Source organism: Macrobrachium nipponense, chromosome 1 (genome assembly GCF_015104395.2).
Source record: "Macrobrachium nipponense isolate FS-2020 chromosome 1, ASM1510439v2, whole genome shotgun sequence".
Taxonomy (NCBI): domain Eukaryota; kingdom Metazoa; phylum Arthropoda; class Malacostraca; order Decapoda; family Palaemonidae; genus Macrobrachium; species Macrobrachium nipponense.
In genome coordinates, this window is record NC_087200.1 from 155,206,521 (window position 1) to 155,229,020 (window position 22,500).

General features: G+C 41.9%; 1 long non-coding RNA gene across 2 annotated transcripts in view; it reads left to right on the forward strand.

The window, feature by feature from the left end:
* Positions 1 to 22,500, forward strand: part of LOC135219777 (uncharacterized) — a 189,900-nt gene that overhangs the window by 80,148 nt on the left and 87,252 nt on the right. For both annotated transcript variants that reach the window (XR_010315509.1, XR_010315508.1), the window contains exon 2: positions 18,447 to 18,509. This is a non-coding gene — a long non-coding RNA (uncharacterized LOC135219777). The remainder of the gene's footprint in view (positions 1 to 18,446; positions 18,510 to 22,500) is intronic.

Below are 22,500 nucleotides of genomic sequence, written 5' to 3' on the forward strand. Positions count from 1 at the left end.
AGAAAGACACCTTGATCCTCGTTTGCTTCGTTCTCCTAGTAGGCGCTCTTCGTTCTCGAGACTCCCTACTCCTGATCGGTCTCCTCTTGCTAGAAGTCAAGAACGCCTCAAGCGCCCTGCTTCTGTTAGGCGCTCGGAGCCTTACAGACGTTCTCCCCTTGGTAAGGACCAAGATCTCGCCGAACGCCCTGTTCCGTTTAAGCGCTCGGAGCGTAGCAGCCGCTCTTCCGCTTAGTAGGCATCAAGAGCCTCTCAAGCGCCCTGCTCCTGAAAGGCGCCCTATTTTTAGCAACGTTTCGCCGCTTGGTAGGCGCCAGGATTCCACTAAGCGCCCTGTGACAGATAGGCGCTCGGCGCCTAGTAGCCGCTCTCCTCACGATCGGCGCCAGGATCTTAGCAGGCGCTCTCCCTCTCGTAGTTTCCCTAGGGATAGACGTGGTTTTTCTAGAGAAAGGAGTCCTTCCTCTTTTGCTGTTTAAGAGTTTGTCTGCATTTAGGAAGGAATGCGAGTTTAGACAAGAACTTTTTCGGATAAGCGTCCTTCTTTTACAACTCGTCGTTCTCCTGTACGCCTCTCACTTTGGAATCTTCTCCTCATTCAAGACGTTTGTCTCCTTCATCGCACTGTACCCCAGCTAGGAAATCATCTAAGGATTCTCATAAGGATCCTCATCCCCGTTCTCCTCCTCAAGAAGCCAGGAAGCCTCTGAGGAAGAAACTAATACATCGGCAACAGTTTCTCGTACAAGAAGCTCACAGAGCTTCTCCTTCAGGAGTTCGGAGAGTCTTTGAGCCCTACTGCTCCTCCTTCTCCACACTCGTTGTTCTCCACAGCGAAAGCAACGAAAGGATCTTCGTGTGAGAATGAAACCGACTCTTTCTATGAAGAAAGCGCTCAAGAGTTTCGTTCATGGATGCGTACTAAAGAAGAAGCGGGGAAAACTATGTTTGCCTTCCCTCCGTCGAAGCTTTCAGGACGGACAGGATTTTGGTATGAGACAGGAGAACCCTTGGGACTGGGCCTTCCGTCTTCAGCTGACGCAGATTTTTTCGGCACTAGTAGACGCCACTAGAAGATCAGCTTTGAATTCGGCCAAAACTACGTGGGCAATGAATGAAATAGATCACATTCTAAAAGGCATTTTTAGAGTCTTGGAAGTTTTCAACTTTCTCGATTGGTCCCTCGGAGTCCTAGCCAAGAAAACTCAAGGACCGGACACGTTTTCTCCGGAGGATTTGAATTGTTGTCTTATCCTGTATGGATAAATGCGGTGAGGGATGGGGCCAGCGAAATAGCTTCACTGTTTGGAGCAGGGGTCTTGAAGAAAAGATCAGTATTTTGCTCATTTTTAACAAAGTCTGTCTCACATGCTCAGAGATCGTCTTTGCTTTTTTGCCCCTCTCTCTACGCAGCTTGTTTCCTAAACACCTGGTTCAAGACATTTCGAAGGCTCTCTCTGCCAAGCTACGCAGGACCTTCTAGCGCAGTCTGCAAGGAAGCCGCGCCCTACCTTCCAGACTAAGACGAAGAAAGCTAAGCCGACCTCTCAGGAACCCTTTCGAGGGGCTTCTACCTCTAAGAATCCTCTTCGTTCAGAGGTCGGAAACCAAATAGAAGAGGGAGGACTTTTACGAAGTCAATCAAACCTCCCAAGTAAGACTCAAGTCCTTCAGACAACTGTAGGCGCCAGGCTTTTACAGTTTGCAGAAGTCTGGGCCAGAAAGACGCAGATGCCTGGACCCTGTCAATTTTGAGGAAGGGCTATCTAATCCGTTCTCTTCGAGGCCTCCCTTGACGAATACCCCGAGGGAGTTGACGGCCAGATACAGGGACCCCATCATGAATGATCAAGCCCTCCGACTAGCGGTAGATCAGATGCTGGAAAAAGAGGCGATCGAACTAGTGGCAGATCATCTTTCGGCAGGCTTTTACAACCGCCTGTTCCTAGTTCCGAAATCCTCAGGGGGATGGAGACCGGTGTTGGATGTAAGCGCCCTGAACTTCTTCGTCGAAAAGAAGAAGTTCACGATGGAGACCACTGCCTCGGTGTTAGCAGCACTCCGTCCAGGGGACTGGATGGTGTCCTTGGACTTACAGGACGCTTACTTCCACGTACCAATCCATCCTTCCTCGAGGAAGTTTCTAAGATTCATGATGGGGGGAAGAATCTTCCAATTCAGGGCCCTGTGGTTTTGGCCTCTCCACGGCCCCCCAAGTCTTTACGGCCATCATGAGGAATGTGGCACAATGGCTTCACCTAGAAGGGGTGAGGATTTCGCTCTATCTCGACGATTGGCTTATAAGGGCCAACCCTTCCAGAGATCGTTGTCTGAAGGACTTGAAGAAAACCCTGGATTTGACTTATTCCTTAGGACTTCTGGTCAATCTGCAGAAGTCAAGTCTGATTCCCGCTCAAGAGTGCGTTTATCTGGGGATCCAGATGAACTCTCTGAGTTTTCGGGCTTTTCCGTCACAGGAGAGGATAACCCGGGGACTCGAAAAAGTAACAACCTTCTTAGGGAAAGAAGTATGCACAGTGAGGGAGTGGATGAGTCTGCTGGAGACGCTCTCCTCACTGGAGCAATTTGTTTCCCTAGGAAGGTTGCACCTGAGACCGCTCCATTCTTTCTTCATCGGAATTGGAGTCGTCCTTCTCAGGATTTGAAGTTCTCCCTGTCAATTTCTTCTCAAAATCAAGAAGGTGTTAGCATGGTGGGCGGATCCCGACAAGTTCTCGCAGGGACTGCCGCTTCAATCCCAGAAACCCCAGCCTGGTGTTGTTCTCCGATGCGTCGGAAACAGGTTGGGGGGCGACTCTGGGAACCAAGGAGGTGTCAGGAACCTGGGTGGGGGACCAGTCTTCCTGGCACATCAACAGGAAAGAACTAATAGCCGTGTGGCTTGCTCTGAAGGAGTTCGAGTCAGATGTGACAGGAGCAGTTGTGCAAATAAACTCAGACAACACCACGGCTTCTGGCATACATCAGGAAACAGGGAGGACGCATTCCTTCTCTCTGTACGAAACAGCAAGAGATCTTCTTCTGTGACAGAAGAAAGGGGGATAAAACTTCTCACCAGATTCGTACAGGAGAAAGGAATGTAAGGGCAGATCTCCTCAGCAGGAAAGATCAGTCCTTCCACAGAGTGGACTCTGCACCAAGATGTTTTGCCAGAGCCTTTGGAAGTTGTGGGGCAGGCCTCTCTTAGACCTGTTTGCAACTTCAAAGAACAAAAGACTGGATCTGTATTGCTCGCCCATCTCGATCCAGGAGCAATAGGGATAGACGCTCTCCTACTCGATTGGAAAGGACTCGATGTATACGCGTTCCCCCCTTCAAGATTCTTGGTGTTGACTTTAAAAAAGTTCGCAGAGTCAGATTCCGCGAGGATGACTTTGATAGCTCCCTTTTGGCCAGCACAAGATTGGTTCACAGAGGTGCTGGAATGGCTAGTGGATTTTCCAAGACACTTCCTCTAAGGAGCGATCTACTCAGACAGCCCCACTTCGACAGGTACCACAAAAACCTCCCCGCTCTCAGTCTGACTGGCTTCAGACTGTCCAGAAAACTGGTCAGAGCGAAAGGCTTTTCGTCAGCAGCTGCTAAGGCAATCGCTAGAGCGAGGAGGTCTTCCACCTTACGAGTGTACCAGTCGAAGTGGGATGTCTTCAGAAGATGGTGCAAGAGGAATAACGTTTCCTCTTCCAGTACCTCTGTGAATCAAATTGCAGGACTTCTTTTTATTCTTAAGACAAGAATGTGGCTTAGTCGTTTCGACGATTAAAGGCTATCGTAGTATGTTGGCGAATGTCTTCAGGCACAGGGGGCCTCAACTTATCGGAAGATAAGGACCTACAGGACTTATTAGGTCTTTTGATACAACGAAAATGCAGTCTCCTAAGACACCTAGCTGGAATTTGGATATGTATCCTTCAATTCCTTGGGTCCTCTAGGTTTTGAACCCCCTAATTCAGCCTCATTCAGAGACCTTACCAGGAAGACTCTGTTTTTTGATGGCTCTAGCTTCCGCCAGAGAGTGAGTGAGCTTCAGGCGATTGATGGTAATGTGGGTTTTAAGGAGGACTCTCTCATTTGCTCTTTCCTTCCTGGTTTTCTTGCAAAGAATGAGAACCCATCAAGTCCATGGCCCAAGAACTTCGAGATTCGTGTTATCTTCTTTGGTAGGAGAAGAACCCGAGAGAACTCTTTGCCCAGTGAGAATGGTGAAATACTACCTTAGAAGAAAAGAGCAACTGAAAGAAAGCCAACCGAGAGGTCCTGTGGTGTTCAGTAAAAGAGCCTACTCGTCCATTGTCGAAGAACGCATTGTCCTTCTTCTTGAGAAGCCTCATCAAAGAAGCACAACGGATCCTGCAGAGAAGAACATCTTAGGCTTCTTAAAGTGAAAGCACACGAAGTAAGAGCCATAGCAACTTCTCTTGCTTTCAACAAGAATATGTCCGTGCGAAATCTGATGGAGACAACATTCTGGAGATGTCAGTCAGTGTTCGCGAACCACTACTTACGAGATGTGAGAATCACTTACGAAAAATGCTTCGCCTTGGGCCCGTACGTATCTGCGGATTCAGTGCTGGGGCAGGGAGCTGGAACTCATCCTGTTTAGTAGTATAAATTTTTCCCCCTTGTATTTGTTGTTGTTGGTTGCCGTTAAAGAGGATGCATGAAGGCATCTCTTTAGGTCGTAATAACTAATCTTTAGTAGTTTGGTTAGGTGGTCTGATGAGTGTGGCTCCTTGCAGTAGTAGTGGTTAGGACCTGTTAAGATAGGGACGAACTCCCTTTAACAGGATCCGACTTGGATTCTACCACACAAAGGGATCACATATCCCAGTGGTAGATCCGAGAGTCTTTCAGCATCAGGTCACGTCCTAGCTGTAGCTCTCCAGGCAACGCAGACTCAGAGACAATATCAATGAAGTCTTCTGCCTGAACAGGTAAGAACCAAGGTTATTTATATCCTACAACATCAGTTTTCTTATCTCTCCTTATTACTTTAGCTGTCTCTTACCCTCCACCAAGGGTGCCAATCAGCTAAGTATATATCTGGCAGGGAAGTTCATGTACAAAAATGATATTGTTAAACTACAATAAAGTTTTGTACATACTTACCTGGCAGATATATACGTCTAATGGCCCACCCAGCCTACCCTCAGGAGAGGTGAAAAAAAAAAAAAAAAAAAATCTCCTGGCTGGAGAGATAGATTGGTTCATACGCCGCCACCCAGCGGCGGGTAAGGTAGACCACCTGACCTACCTGTCGCGTGTGCCGCGAGATTTGAAATTCTGTCGGAACGTCGGAGACTATAGCTAAGTATATATCTGCCAGGTAAGTATGTACAAAACTTTATTGTAGTTTAACAATATCATTTTTAATATGAAAACATCCATTTCTGAATTTTGTTTTGGGGGACTGATAAGAAATCCCGTTTGAGGCTATGATGACCGCTGTATCGCTCCAGGCTAGAACTATGGCTATCAGATCTATTCGTCAGCTTGTAAAACCAAGCTAAAGGAATTGGATGTTGTACAGAACATGGGGTTGGGAATATGCTCAGGGGCTTTTAGAACTTCTGTTGAAACCATATATGTTGACTCATCATCTTCCCCTTGATCTAAGAAGGCAAGAGCTAAGGTTGCGATACGTGGCTAGAATGAAAAGTGCTCCCAAAAATCCTTCCTTTCAAGTACTCAAGGAAACAGACTCGCAGAATTTCTCTGGTACAAGAGCTTCTTAACCATTCCAATTTGACTGAATGAGAATGTTAGGGATAACCATCTCAAATCCCAGAAAGTCCTGGAAGTAGAACATCGTGTAAATCCTCCATGGATTATTCTAGAAGCATTAGTATGCAAGAAATCATTTAACATAAAGGACTGCACTGAAGAAGAGATTAGGGAAAATTCTCAGAGCAACGTCGTTACCCATGCTAATTATGTGAAGATCTTTACAGATTGATCAAAGTCGGATAGTGGTGGGTGGGTGCTGGTTTTCCTTGGTGATACAGCATATACAGCTAAATTACCTGACTGTGCATCATATTTACTGCAGAATTAGCAGCTGTAATCTCTGCCCTGGATTTAGTTCTTCAAAGTATTGACACTAATTTTGTCATATACTCAGGTTCTAAAAGCACTTTAGAAGCTATTAAAAAATTTAATAGCTTTCATCCATTAATTCAAAAGGTTCAGAAATTGCTTTTTCGTATATATTGTTTGCGTAAATTAGTCTCTTTCTGTTGGGTCCCTTCTCACGTTGGTATTCACGGAAGCGAGACTGCAGACAGGGAAGCCAAAGCTGCTAGTGTTTTACCTGAAAAAACTTTCAGAAAAGTGTCTCATACAGACCTAAAAGATCCTATTAGGTCTTATGTATTACGTAAATGACAAGAAAGGTGGACTTCTCTTCTTGCCAATAATAATAAGGATAGAAATATTAGGAAAAATATACGGCCTTGGCCTTCGTCATTCCAGCTTGACAGAAGAACAGAGATTATTTTAACAAGATTAAAGATTGGGCACACTATTTAACCCATCAATTTATTTTAGAAGGAAGCAGCCCACCAGTGTGTGCTTTACTGTGACGAGATACTAACAGTGGAGCACATTCCGATGTTTGCCCCAGGAATATTTTAACCAAAGGGAAAAGCTATTTCCAGGGTTAATCCCTCTTGAATATCTTAGGAGACGAAGCGATATTTCTGCTCTCATCTCCTTTTTAAAGCGTATACAAATTTTTAATAACAGACAGTTAATTATATATATATATCATATAAATTTTGAAGACATAAAAGTATTATTAATATATATACACCATTCATTAACTTCATTTTTTTTTTTATTGGTCACATCTAGTTTTATTAACCCTCTTACGCCGAGCGGTAAATAAAAAAATTGTCTCCCGTGTGCCGAGGGGTTTCGGAGTGAGCGCGGAAGCGGAAAAAATATTTTTTTTCAAAAAATCACAGCGCGCTTAGTTTTTCAGATTGAGTTCATTTTTGGCTCCTTTTTTTGTCATTACCTGAAGTTTAGTATGCAACCGTCAAAAGGAAACAAAAGGAAAAAAAATTATTATCATATATAAATAATGCGATATATGATAGCGCAAAAACGAAATTTCATATATAATTGTATTCAAATCGCGCTGTGCGCAAAACGGTTAAAGGTAACAAGTTACTTTTTTTTTCGTTGTAATATACTCTAAATTGCGATCATTTTGGTACTAACACATTGCAAACAATAAAAGCAACACAGAGAAAATATTATCACAAAATAATGCATGAATTCGTAACGCATGGACGTAAACAAATATTTTTTCAAAAATTCACCATAAATCTAAATATTGTCCTGGAGACTTCCAATTTCTTTCAAAATGAAGACAAATGATTGAATATTACTATACTGTAAGAGTATTAGCTTACAATTGCAGTTTTTGACCATATCTGACGAGTTAAAGTTGACTGAATGTCGAATTTTTTCAGTTCTATAACCGGACACCTTTTATTTCAGGTGAAGCGAGTCAGAGACTTCTGACATGTCCAATTTAGCAGTTCTCTGGTATCATAGCAATATTTTACTAGAAATAGTGCTAAAGAGGACACATTTCAACTGGCGACACGGCTTCCTCGCCCAGAAATAGATTTTTCCTACGTCAAAATCCCTTTTTTTATATGCAATTATTTCGGAAATAGAAAAGCTACAACCTTCAAATATTTTTCGTTTTATTCTACATAAAATTGCGCATATTTTCATATATAAAACTCTATGAAATGCCTAATATGAAACGGAGCAAATATTCCGAGAATGGTACGTATGCATTTCGGAGATTTGTGGCGGAGAATCTGCGCGCGGAGGGAAGGAAAGATTTTTTTTTTTAAATTCACCATAAATCTAAATTTTGTTCATGAAACTTACCTGACAGATATATATATATAGCTGTATTCTCCGAAGTCCGACAGAATTTCAAAATTCGCGGCACACGCAGTGGGCGGCCAGGTGGTAGTACCCATTCCCCGCCGCTGGGAGGCGGATATCAGGAACTATTCCCATTTTCTATTCATATTTTTTCTGTCGCCGGTCGGTAAACAACTGTTTACAGCCACCTCCGCCTAGGATTTTGAAACTTCATTAGCCGCTTAAGTATCCTAATTATTCTTTCGATTATTGACTTGGATTTGTGGCTAGGCATACGCTTTCGTAAATTTTTTCATTGCATTTGATGTCTGAAGCTAGTTAGCCTAGTTTCAGACTTTGTTGTCTGCATGGCGTAAGGTGAAGCTACCGGAACGTTCGGTAGACCACTCGCTTAGTATATATGGCGTTTACATGTTTTCTTTGCATAAGTTCAATGTAATTAGTGTATGTGTGACTGATTACGGAAGAAGTAGGATTCTTGTAGCATTTCAGAGCGTGTTAGAATCAGGAGTTTTCCTCCACAGTAAACAGAAGTTAGAAATAATGAACCTTCTAACCTCCTGTAGATTTTATTTTGCCTAACCCTGTGGTATGGCTTACGGGCCTAGAAGAAGTGTCTGCTAGAGGATTACATCAAGTAATCTTAGACTAAAGTGCTCGCTCTCCAATCAGTGTTGTGAAGTGTAGTGCCCCTTGTGTTGTGGAGGGGGCGTCAGATCGGCCCCATAATGCCTCGAGGCCTGGACCTCTGTCGGACTCCCAGGACTCAGGGAGAGGGCATGTCGAAAGCCGCAAGAGGGTTACGGGGGCTCCCCACCGATCTGGCGTCCCTTCGGCAGGACCTGTTGACGCTTCCCAGGCTGCTAAAGATCGTGCACGTGCACGAATCTTGAAGGATTGCTTCTGCGTCCTCCGAGTGCCTCCCCGCGCAAGGGTTGGAGCTCTCGGAAGGACTCGCGCCCTCTAAGAAGCTTTAGAGAAGAGGACGCTTCACGTCCTCTCTCTCGTTAGGAGGGAACGTCAGATCGGCCCCATAACGCCTCTAGGCCTAGACCTCTGTCGGACTCCCAGAAAACCAGGGAGAGGGCATGTCAAAAGCCGAAGGAGGGTTACGGGTTTTTCATGCTGATCTGGCTTCCTTCGGCAGGTCCTGTTGTCGCTTCCCAGGCTGCCGAAGATCGAGCACGTGCACGAATCTTGAAGGATTGCTTCTCTCCGTCCTCCGAGGCGTCCTCCCCACACAGGGGTTGGAGCTCTCGGAAGGACTCGCGCCCCCTAAAGAAGCTTTAGAGAAGAGGACGCTTCACGTCCTCTCTCTCGTCACGAGAGGATGAAAGATTACCCTTTTCGAAGAATGCACTGGCTCTTTTCCTAAGGGACATATTAAGGAGGCTCATTCATCTTTCCAGAAGAGTGATTTGAGCCTCCTGCGAGTGAACGCTCATTTATACATCATTTATACATTATTAAGGAGGCTCATTCATCTTGCCAGAAGAGTGATTTGAGCCTCCTGCGAGTGAACGCTCATAAAGTTAGAGCTGTTTCAACCTCGCTAGCATTCCAAAAGAATTGGTAATCAAGGACATTCTAGATTCCATCTTTTGGAGGAGCAACTCAGTATTCGTCTCCTCTCCTCATGGCGCTCCGCATACGTTATGTAACGTTCGCTTTACTTCGAAAAAGCAAGCTGATAAGTTTGACGTCCGGCAAGCTGCTTTGCACAGTCAAACAACTTATGTCTCTGGTTCGGCATAAGAAGGGCAATTTAGACGTGAGGAAGCCTTTGGAGGTGCTCGACGTCCTATAAGTAGAGACATTCTCCAGGACGCTCGGCAAGCACCTGCGAGGATTGTCTTTCGGACGCTCGGCGTTCCTTTGCTGAGTGCGTTTCTGGAGATGTTCTTTTGCATTACTAAGACGCAAGTTGTCGCACAGGCGGCCACTGTCTTTGTAAGAAGGTATGAAGGTCTTTAAGGCCCGTCTTGAAGACGAAAGCCATACTTATTCCTTTAGTGTTCACACACTTCAGGAGCAGCATGCGGCTCTCCATGGAGACTCGCATGAGGACGTCCCTTGAAAATATTCGACGTCATACGCAAAAGCGGTTCGTCATAACATTGAATGATTGGTTGGCAAGGTCGCTCGCCAGGACGCCTCTTGGCGGGCCTTGCATGCATCAGGGCGCTCAAACGAGTTCCTCTCTGAAACGTCGTTCAGAAGACTTGGTGTTCTCTGCTCAGACACGCTCGTATGCTAAGCAGGACGTTTTTTTTGAGGACGCTCAGCAGGACGCTAAGCAGGACGCTTTTTTGAGGACGCTCGGCAGGACGCTTATGAGACGCTTTTGTGGACTTCGCCAGGGGACGCTTCGGTGGAAGCTAGGCAAGGACGCTTTGCGAGAGAAAAGACTTGTAGAAGCGTCCTTATTTGCTGTGTTCAGGACGTTTCTTAGGACGCGTGACGCTTTCTAAACGCTCGTCAAGAGGAGGTTTTTTTCAGGACTCTTCACAGGACATTCCTTTACAGAAATTTAAAAACAAAAAAAAAAAAGGATTCGGAGTTAGCGGAGAGACATACCCGATTTTTTTTCTTCGATCCCTCTTTCCTCTTCGATTTCTCTGAGAATCGGGAAGATTATATACTCGGATTCCTGGTGACTTTCGGTCATGTTAAAGGGTTTTCCCCTATTAGCAAAGTGCTAATAGTTTCGTCAAGTAAGGACGTTTTTTCCCATTGTCAAGATACTAAACGTTTTGTCATTTAAGTGGGGGACCCCTCATAAATGGGGTAGTTCTCATTGACATAGATTTTAACGTTTTTATCGTTTAAGCGGATAAAACTCATTAACAAATTTCGGAAGAGCTCTCATTCATTTTCAGAGGCTCATCCGGGAGTAAGAAAAAGACTTGTAGACTAGATCCAAGAAGTCTTATGTCCAATATCATAAGAACATTGAACGGTCCTTTTCGATCCTCGGTTCTCTCTTGATGATCTCTATTCGATATTACCCCCTTTTCTTGGCGAAGAGTCTTGGCAAAGAGTCAAGGAGTTATTTTAAAAAAGTCTCATTCATTAGAACGTAGACAGTCGTTTCCTTTCTTTTCTCTCTTCCTCGTCGAGGAAAGATGTAGTAGAGATTCGATGTTCAAATTACTACAATACTTACGTAGTTTATCTTTGCGTCATTTTGCTAACGCATGGGTCAAGTCATATACGCATATCGTATTTACCTCTGCGGATAGAAGCCGAAAGAACTGTTGTTCTAATGTATTTAATTGACACTCCCTTCAACCTTCCAAGAGTTTTCGGAGTAAGAACAACTCTTCAGGTATTGTTACGACAACACCAACTCAGCTTCTGTATTTAGCGAATTTTGTTTCGTTTAAATATGCCTGCTTGAGAGTTTCTTTTGCTCGATAATTCATACCTATCCCTTCGTAAAAGGAGTAGCTGGCAACTCAGGCAGATAGTGCGGCACGATGAACAAGGCTGCTGTTACTGTGATCTACGCAGTAACCGGCTAGCTTGGTGACATTGCACGGGTTTGGTTACGTCTCTCTCCCTTGCGGGAATGGCTGAATAAGCCGTCTCTCTGCCCTACAATCATGAATTTTAGCCTCGGGTTGAGGAAATTTCTAGTAATCATGGATGAACATGCCTTCCGTTTACTTAGAAAATTTCAACAAGATATCTCTTATACTTGTTCGGTGCGGGTTTACCGCACGGTGACAGAATTCTGTACGAATCTACCGCGGCATAGCACTATAATAATGCTCTCCTGCTTATGCAAAGCGCAGCCTTATTTAGGGAAGGAAGCAGGCTGAGTGAGGGCATGGATGAGTTTGCTGGGGACCATTTCCTCGCTGAGAAGCTTGTTTTCCCTGAATAAACAACAATTCAGACCTCTACAATTTTTCCTCACGAAGAAATTGGAATAACATCAAGATCTAGTAATAATTCTAATTTTCTCTCAACGGCTTGAGGATCACCTCGGGTGATAGCGAGAGGGTGCCTGACAGCCGAACAGAGGAACAGATGTTCTGGCACATTTTCTGAAAGAATTGGAAGCCAAATTGGTCGGCTCTCCAGTTCCTCGAAGGGTGAGTTTGGATTGAGTGGCCCAAATCATCTCGGATAATTTCTCAGCTCTCTCATAGCTCAAGAAGAGAGAGTTGGTTATGGGCTTGGGCACGGAACGTAACGATCCTCAAGAGGTTCGTTTGAACTATGCACGTCCGTGCGGGTCTTCTCGATCGAAGGCAACAAACTACTGACGTCTGAGTAATCCTCACTTAGAAGTATGTCGAAAGTTGAGGAGAGACTGAGGGCGTCCTTTCGTTAAGTTTTTTTCGTAATATTGAAGACGAAGGAGCTTCCTCTTTAAGTTGTTCCCTTATTCATGATCCTAGAGGATTAGCTTTAGTCGCCACATGTTGGCCTCTAAGAGGTTGGATTCACAGAGGTCAGGTAATTCAGAGAATTGTCCAAAGACCCTTCCCGAGAGAATTGCTGTAATCTAACATCGTCACTTAGTGAAGTATCTAATATCTCTCCTCTCTGAGTCTGAAGGCGTTCAGACTATTGAGAAGCGATAAGATCTTCAAGATTAATGGCAGTCTCTTGGCCAAGGCAAAGCAGTGCTGCCTATTTTCAGTGTTCAATCGGAGGGGCGGGCCGTTTCTGGAGATAGTGAAGGGAAAGACTGTTCCTCCACCTCGACCTCTGTGAATTTCTTTATGGTTCTATCTTTCCGTATGAAGTATGAGATAAGCTAGAAGTCCTAACTATTGTTAGAATATGCAAATAGGTTGTTGACGGCCTCTAGGCTCAGAGATTCGGTTCTGTCAAACAACAAAGCTTCACGATCTTTGATGGTCTGGAGAGATCGTGAAATTCTCTGGTCGCAGGTTCCGGCATGGAACTTAGACGTAGTCTGAGTTTCTGATACCAAAAGCATTTCGAACCTATCCTTTCTGCGAACTTAATACACGTGACCAGAAAGGCTAACATTCTAACCGCTCTAGCCACGGCAAAGAGGGTTAGTGAGGTTTTAGCCATCATCAGAGGTTTTAGCTTTAAAGGACATAATGCGGTCTGTCCTCTAAGCCTTCCGTTCTTGATAAGAACGAAAAAACCTGTCTAAAAACCCTTGACCCAAAGGCTTGGAGACCAAGGGTATGGCACAAATTATTGGGCAAGGGCATTAGAGAGTCCTGTGCCCTGTCGGGTCTCTCAAGTTTTATCTTGATAAAACTATAGAAAGTCGAGGTCAACGGACAATCTGCGGTGTTCCGTAAAAGACCAGACTGGTTCATGTCCAAGAACACCCTGGCATTATAGTCAAGGAGTTCTTTTAAGAAGTCTCATTCATTATGTTTGCATAAAGATTTGAGATTTTTTCTTAATATGAATGCTCAAGAGGTGAGGGCGCGGCCTCGGAAGCATTTCACAGAGCATGACACTCAGTAACATCCTGAGTGCCACGCTTTAGCGAAGCAACTCTGTGTTTCGCTTCACACTCCGACGGGATGTGAAGACGACATTTGAGATCTGTAAGTCGCTAGGACCATACATATCCGCCGTATATATTATTGGGGGCAGCAAGCAACACGAATCCTATCCTATAGAAAAGGGATAGGTGTGCTTTTAACTTTGAAGGGTTTGGTCGCTTGAGGCGCGTTCCTTTTCTTTAGCCTAGAAGTTATGGAACTAAACTTTGATAGGTTAGGTCAGGTGGTGGTTTTAGCTTCGTTGCCCTCAGAAGTATGGTCATATGGTCTAGTCCATTGTGGTCACGCCCCCGTTGACAGATCATCTAAGAGCGCACCAGCATTACAGGTCTCTACCTCGCTGGCAACTCTAGTAACGCAGAAGCAGACTTTGGTGACAGTAATCACGAAGTCGGCTATGCTAACAGGTGAGGAACCAAGGTGTATATCATCGACTTAATTTAGTTTCCCAAAAATCCTATTCTGTCTCTTCCACCCATCCGAAGTGCGATTCAGCTATATATATATCTGTCAGGTAAGTTTCATGAACAAAATGTTATTGTTATAATACAATTAAGTTTGTTCATACTTACCTGGCAGATATATATAATTAAAGTGCCCACCCACCTCCCCTCAGGAGACAGTGGCACTGATAAAATATGAATAGAAAATTGGGAATAGTTCCTGATATCCGCCTCCCAGCGCGGGAATGGGTACTACCACCTGGCCGCCCACTGCGTGTGCCGCGAATTTTGAAATTCTGTCGGACTTCGGAGAATACAGCTATATATATATTCTGCCAGGTAAGTATGAACAAACTTAATGTGTATTATAACAATAACATATTTTGCTAGAGACTTCGAATTTGTTTCAAGATGAAGATAAATGACTGAATATTACTAGACTGTAAGAGTTTTAGCTTACAATTGCGTTTTCGACCATTTCGGTAGAGTCAAAGTTGACCGAACGTGTTTTTTTGTATATTTATCGTTAATCATATGCAAATATTTCAAAAATGAGAAAAGCTACAATCTTCAATTATTTTTTGTTGTATTCTACATGAAATTGTGCACATTTTATATATCTAAAACTTTATGTAACGGCTAATTTAAAATGGTGCAAACATTACCACAATCGCACGTATGATTTTTTCGGAAGAGCTACCGCACGGACGTAAAGAAAATGTTATTTTTTTCATAAATTCACCATAAATCGAAATATTGTGCTAGAGACTTCCATTTTGTTGCAAAATGAAGGTATATGCTTGAATATTACTAGAAGATAAGCGTTTTAGCTTACAATTGCGTTTTTCGACCATTTCGGTAGAGTCAAAGTTGACCGAAGGTTGAAATTTTGGCAATTATCGTTATTTATATGAAAAATATCTCAAAACTGATAAAAGCTACAACCATGGGTGTTTTTAGTTTGTATTGTGCATGAAATTGCGAATATTTCCTTATATAAACTTTATATAACGGCTAATTTTAAAATGGTGCAAACATTACCACAATCGCATGTATGATTTTTTTCGGAAGAGTTACCGTGCGGACGTAAGGAAAAAGTTTTTTCATAAATTCACCATAAATCGAAATATTGTGCTAGAGACTTCCAATTAGTTGCAAAATTTAGGTAAATGTTTGAATACTACTAAAAATATAAGAGTTTTTAGCTTACAATGCGTTTTTCGGACCATTTCCGTAGTAGTCAAAGTTGACCAAAGGTGAAATTTTTGGCAGTTATCGTATTTATATGAAAATATCTCAAAACTGATGAAAAGCTACAATCATGAGTATTTTATTGTTGTATTTTACATAAAAATGCGCACATTTTCATATATAATACTTCATGTAACGGCTAATTTACAGTGGTACAAAAATTATGTCAAAGTGACGAAATAATTTCCGAGATGTGTCACAGATACGTTTTAGTGCGGCAAGAAAGAAATTCGAGCTTGCGCGCCTGCGTAACAATTGTAAACAAAACAACACCTTGATCCGTGAACTCCCAGCATCCCCCAAGGCGCGTGATTCAAAAGTTTAAGTATTTTTCCGTGAATTTTAAAATTAACTTTTGTAAGTCGACGTAAAATACGTCCAGTCAGTACACGGGAGACAAAAAATGTCGACGTAAAATACGGTCCAGTCGGCGTAAGAGGGTTAATCTTTCTTTCACGAATTATTAAATCATTTACCATAATTCAATTTATGTAACCTTCATTCCGGTGCTGAATGGCCTTCTTGGCCCCAGTGCCTGGGCTTTAGCCCTAAATATCATTCAGTTACCTCTCAGTTAATGCGAGGGTTATGTTCCTGGAAGTTCGTTAATTAAAAACACATTATATAACATATTTTTTCCTGGACTTTGGGAACTCTGCACTTTTTTTTTCCCAAGTACAACAGAATTGGATAACAACCAAGACTAGCCAAGGACAAGGAAGGAAATTGCAAGTTTCCCTCTTACTCTTCATTGTTCTTGAGTGCTTACGCATCCTTTTTCTTTCATCCTCCTCATGTCTGTTTTTTGGGAAATAGTAATTAGAAGTAGTCCAAGAAGACCTCCCAAAAGAAGTCCTGATGGCCCTGAAAATGTCACAAACCAAATGGTTCCTGGGCCTTCTGTCACTAAAAAGTGGGGGAGAGAGGCAGAGACAACTGTCTCGGTTCTGGCTGTGCCAGAAGTACATATTGGTTGGTATACATATGTACTCATAAACGAGTCGTGTTGCTATAATCTTGTAAAAATAAATAAGTAATCTTTAAAATTAACATATGTCACTTTTATGATAAACAAAAGCCAAACTAACCCAGAATTGTTAGAGAAGAAAATATTTAGGATATTCCATGGATTGATGAAATGCTAAAAAAACTGCTCTATTGAGACTTAAACCCAGGATGATTAGCATAACCCCAACAAACCAGAATGGTCAAGTAGGAACCCGATATAAAGATCCTGTGTAAAATTTTAAAATATAGTTACCGTAGATTCCCCCTGATGATGAGGACAGTAGTCCTTGTAAAGCTTAGGAGTTTGAAGTGGATTTTTTAAGCTTATTATTAAGGTTATATGCACAAGAGAGGTTCCTATGTTGTTCTCAGGTAAAAAACGATAGGCACCTTGGCAATGGTTGGAATAATTCTCTTAGATTTTTTTAAGGGATGCACAGTACTAAATTTTTGCCCGATACTGATACCCCCCATATTACTGTTATTTAGAAGAATATATATGTTACTAGGATCATCTTGTTCTTGGGTTATTGTATATTAAAGGTTCAAAAGTTGAAAGTCATATTATGTTATAGGGTTATATAACTGCACGTGTCTATTCCAAGCTGCAGCAGTAGCAGTACAGTAGCTCATTGCACCACTTACACCATTCTTGCACTGCACCATGTTAAAATAGTACCCAACTCCAACAGAATGACAATGACTCATTGCTGATAGATACACACAACCTTAGTTAATTAAAATTAGAATTATAATAAATTGTTAAATACACTGTACAGTATAAAGATACAATCTGTTTGTTCCTACACGATATACAAACCCTTGGTCCTTTACATTAGGAATTACTTTTGGCGTAGCTGGAATTACGGCCGTTAAATTCTTGAACAAGGTGGTTAGGCAGTAACTCCCGTGTGGCAGGTGGGTAGGCCAGCCTGCCCCGATGTAAACACTCCACTTTGCTTTCGGCCGTCTTCCGATGAAGACGTGTGTTTGTGAGCTCTTGCTGACTAGTCATTGATCATTTTTCCCCGCGGGGATCTTTCTGGTATTTTTGTTTTTGAAAATAAATATGTATACACGGTGTTTGATGATAATATTAAATTAAAATTAATTAATATACAAACCCACTTTTTGTGATAGCCATTATAGTCGCTTTCTACTTTGTGTTAAGAGTCGGCGGCAAAGGTATGCCAACATATTATTTACATTCTTTTGCCCGTTAACATGAGGCTGAGATATGTATTTAACATGAGGACGAGACATGTATTTAACGTGGGTGAGTTGCATCTCGCCTGTGGTGTGCAGTTCTAGAGGTAAGAAGGATGCGAGAGTGACTGGCGCCTCTACCTTCCCCACCTCGTCCTTCCACTCCTCTTCCTTTGGGTTGAGGATAGGAATCGAACTTACACTGGCTGGTTGGGCAATTGATGCGGTAAGCTTACACATAGAGCATCCTTTTTATGTTTCTTATCAGAATCATAGAAGCAATCCCACTCCTTCCTCTAGCAAGGGGAGGAAGGAGACTGGCAATATAATGCAAACCCTTCCCAGAACTTTGCATTAATGCCTCCGACTCTAATATTCTTTACAGCCCGTTTTCAGATGAGTTAAGATTCCTCACTCATTTTGAAAAGGCCCAGAAGTCTGACTCTTGATCATGCAGCTCCTATACTCCGATCAAGTTGTCAGAGGCAGGGCACTCCTCCTCGCTCTTACGACCAGGAGTAGCAGCCTAGGTGTGTAGAACTCCAGTCAGTTCTAGAGGCTCACTCATAGTCCTCCCACCAATCAGTGAGTCTTCCTTATGTAAAGGACCAAGGGTTTGTATATTGTGTAAGAACAAATCACAGTTTTTGGAAGTAAATTGTATTTTTCCTAACTATACAAACCTGAGGTCCTTTACATATATGCCCACCTCATGCCACCCCTCAATCTGAACCTGGGCCGAAAGGCAAAGTGGAGTGTTTACACCTGGGCAAACTGGCCTACCCGCCTGCCACATGGTGGTTACTGCCTAACCACCTTGTTCAAGAATTTAACGGCCGTAATTCCAGCTACGCCGAAAGTAATTCCTTATGTAAAGGACCTTAGGTTTGTATAGTTAGGAAAAATACAATTTACTTCCAATAATTGTGATTTTTAAAAGATAAACAATGAACTTACATACATGGTATGCTTAGGTATATTTTGTTTGGTGGGCTTTGTTAATATATACTACAGGCAGTCCCCCGATTGGTTTCAGCTTACAATGTTCCGAGGCTTATGATGCTTTCAATTATATTCATCAGAAATTATTTTTCAGGTTTATGACGCATGTTCCAGGGTTACACCGCTGATCTGACGGAAGAGATATGACTCCAAAAAGGTAAAGTAATCAATATTTGAAGGTTTTTTTTTTTTTTATGAAAAACCATAATAATGCAGTTTGCATAATTTTCAATATAACCAAAGCAGTAAAAAATAAGTTTTCTTAGATTTTTTGTTGATTTTATATATATATGTGTGTGTGTGTATATTATATATATATATATATATATATATATATATATATATATATATATATATATATATATATAATATATATATATATATGTATGTATATGTATATAAAATTCCGCTTACAACACATCTCAAGATTGGAACTCCCGTCATAAACTGGGACTGCCTGTACATTTTAGAGAGAGAGAGAGAGAGAGAGAGAAAAAAAAAAACTTGTAGTAGTAATAGCAATATAAAGATAATCAATATGACTACACCGGATTTGACGATCCCCTTTGGCACGTTGCTTGCCAGTTTCAGCAACATTGAGAAATCCTTAATAAGGAAATAGAGGAAGGACTATACAAAAATTATTAATGGAGCTGATGCAGCAATCCTTTTCAACAAGGAAGCATAGAAGGGTTTTAAATTCCTATACTAATGACAAGAGTATCAGCTGGTATCGGCCAGAAATTCCCTGATACCGGAACCACTAAAACTAACTGACATTATACTTGGGCATATCCCTAATTTTTTCTTTATTAATCACTCAGAAGATACGTGTTATTGCCTGAAGTACTTCAGAAGATACCATTTTATTACCTGAAGTACTCTAATGCTTGGTTTAGATATGATAGCCTTAGTTCTGTAACTTTTTATCATATTGCATTCTTTTCTTGATAAAATTCTACATATGATAACAAATGCTATCACTGTTATTTTTGCTCTTTCATTTTATGATTCAAGTGATAGGAAGAGTCATATTATGTACTCCTCATAGGTTCCCTATTCCTGAAAATTTACAAAGTATTTATAAAATAGTGTTTTTGTGATTTTTATAGTAGTTTAGCAGTCGGTTATTTTCATTTTTATAATAGCTTACGCCAGATTTTTGTTTGTTTTAAATATGGAATTGTTTCAAGCTTTTATTCACATAGTCAGAGTGGACAATAGTACAAGAAAAGGTCTTGTTCATACAGGGGAAACTATGGGCTGGTCAAAATTATGGTTGAGGATTAACTTCCACCAGAAACTAGAATGCTTGAACTAAAGGTTGCAGCATGAGTAGACCAATGAGGGGCAACAAATACTGGCAATCCGCAGTTATCAGAGGGGGGGTTCAGTTCTCGGCTGGGTGCTCATAAGTGAAAACCACCATTAACCAAAATGCAGAGATTTATGGCGCCATAAGCAAAAACCACCATTAACTGAAATCTGGTGATTCATGGCTCTTGTGGCACCGAGTTTCAGTTAATGGCGCCTCTGGTAGGTATGTTACAGTGCCATAACTCTATTATAGGCACCTTATGGCGCCGATAACTGAAACTCGGCCCGTTATGGCACCATAGACCGCCATAAAATCAGATTGCCATTAACCGAGTCTACTGATAACCAAGGACTGCTGGTATGTATGACGTGGATGCTCTATCAATGCAGAAGGGAAGTAGGGTGAATAAATCTTAGCTTTAGAAATTTATTTTGAGCCTTCTCCTCTTAATGCTAAGAACCTCCATAGGGAAAAGTGCCCTATTATTGTTATCATAGTGTATACATAGTTTCAATTGTAGCGACAATAACATGCGAAGTGTAGATCAAGTTGGGTCTCTGTAGTGCCCTTTGATGGCTGCCTTGTATTATAGGTGAGGTGCCACAACAAATCTTTAAATGTAAATTTTTTACATTTTGTCCCATGGCTAAGTATACAGTAGAAGTCATAATACTTTGCGTGGTAGGGAAGATGGAAGAAAAAAGAAAAGAGTACAACAAACTAAAAATATTCAGGAAAAATCAATTATAAAGCAACCATCATAAAATTTGGAATGAATAATCACCAACTCCTGCCCTAGTACTTGATTTCTGGAGTGTCCTTGGCATTGAATCTGAAAACCGCTGCAGGAGGGACTCGTACAGATCCGTCCCAAGCATGTTTCAAACTTTGCCCTGCAAGACGTGTCACATTCAGTAACTTTCTTTTTATGATTGCTTAATGATTGAAATGGCTGGGGAATTCCCTGGCTAGTCGTGGATATGTTCAATTCCACAATCTCTAAGCCACACAGTATTCTGTTTGGCGGTATGATCCCCAGTGCTTGAATCTTAATCCATGCTATTGAAAATCAGCCATTGAAACGAAAAAAAATTCGTCTGAGTGAAATTGACTAATTGGGAACTTAACTAGATATACTGGCTCACTCACAGAAAGTGTAACTCTGTGTAAGAGCTCTTCAGTAACCTGTTGGATGTAGCGACAGTTGGATGTCGAATTCTTTTCTTGGGCTCTGCCATAGCCGTTGCTAACATTATTTTGTGTGGTTGAGTGAGTGTGGTTGTATTAACAATGCCTAAACCGTATACTTCCATTGAGATATCGTGTGAGAGTGATACAACTTTACGAGGAAGGCCTTAAAACTGGTGTAATTAGCCAAATAATTGGCGTGAAACAACGGAATGTCCAAAACATTCTGAAAACTTTTCGTGACTCGAGAGGGAAAGAAGTACCCAAGGGTAGGACCAGCCCTGGGAGGCCCCTTATTATTAGTAAGAGGGAGTTAAGAGTTCTCGCCAGGAACATTGAGACCTCAATGTTCCTGGTGAGAACTCTTAACCCCTTCTTACTAATAATAGGGGGCTTCCCAGTGCGGTTCTAGCCTGGGTACTTCCTTCCCTCCCGACTCACGAAAAGTTTCAGAATGTTCTGGACAGTCCGTTGTTTCACGCCAATTATTTGGCTAATTACACCAGTTTTAAGGCCTTCCTCGTAAAGTTGTATCACTCTCACACGATATCTCAATGGAAGTATCGGTTAGGCATTGTTAATACAACCACATCACTCATCAACACACAAAATAATGTTAGCAACGGCTAAGGCAGAGCCCAAGAAAAGAATTCGACATCCAACTGTCGCAACATCCAACAGGTTACTGAAGAGCTCTTACACAGAGTTACACTTTCTGTGAGTGAGCCAGTAGCTCTAGTTAAGTTCCCAATTAGTCAAATTTCACTCAGCCGAATTTTTTTCGTTTCAATGGCTGATTTTCAATGGCATTGGATTAAGATTCGTGCACTGGGGATCATACCGCCAAACAGAATACTTTGTGGCTTAGAGATTGTGGAATTGAATATATCCACGACTAGCCAGGGAATTCCCCAGCCATTTCAATCATTAAGCAATCATAAAAAGAAAGTTACTGAATGTGGCACGTCTTGCAGCGCAAAGTTTGAAACGCGCTTGGGACGATCTGTACGAGTCCCTCCTGCAGCGGTTTTCAGATTCAATGCCAAGGACACTACAGAAAGTCCGTAAACGTTGTGGCATGCCTATCAAGTACTAGGGCAGGAGTTGGTGATTATTCATTCCAACAAATTTTTATGATGGTTGCTTTAAGAATTGATTTTCCTGAATATTTTTAGTTTGTTGTACTCTTTTTCTCTTCCATCTTCCCTACCACGCAAAGTATTATGACTTCTACTGTATAACATACCACACAACCGCATGAAATTATTATTCGAACTACACTGGAACCTTGACATACGAATTTAATTTGTTCCGTACCAATCGTCGTATATCAAAACAGTTGTATCTCAAAGCATATTTTTCCCATTTAAAATAATGTAATATGTATTAATCCGTTCTAGCATTATGAAACCACACCAAAAATAAAAACACAGCTAAATTACTATAATACGCAGAATTTATACACAAATAAACAAGTAATAACACACATAATGATAAAATAACATAGTAATGCAATAAATGATAATAAATGTTAATAAAATCAATAAAAAAAAAAGAAAGGAAGGTATTTCTACAGAAGCAGTCCACACAGACTGCAAGGAACGTAACCGCACATACGACATCCGCTAGGGATTGGGGGCCG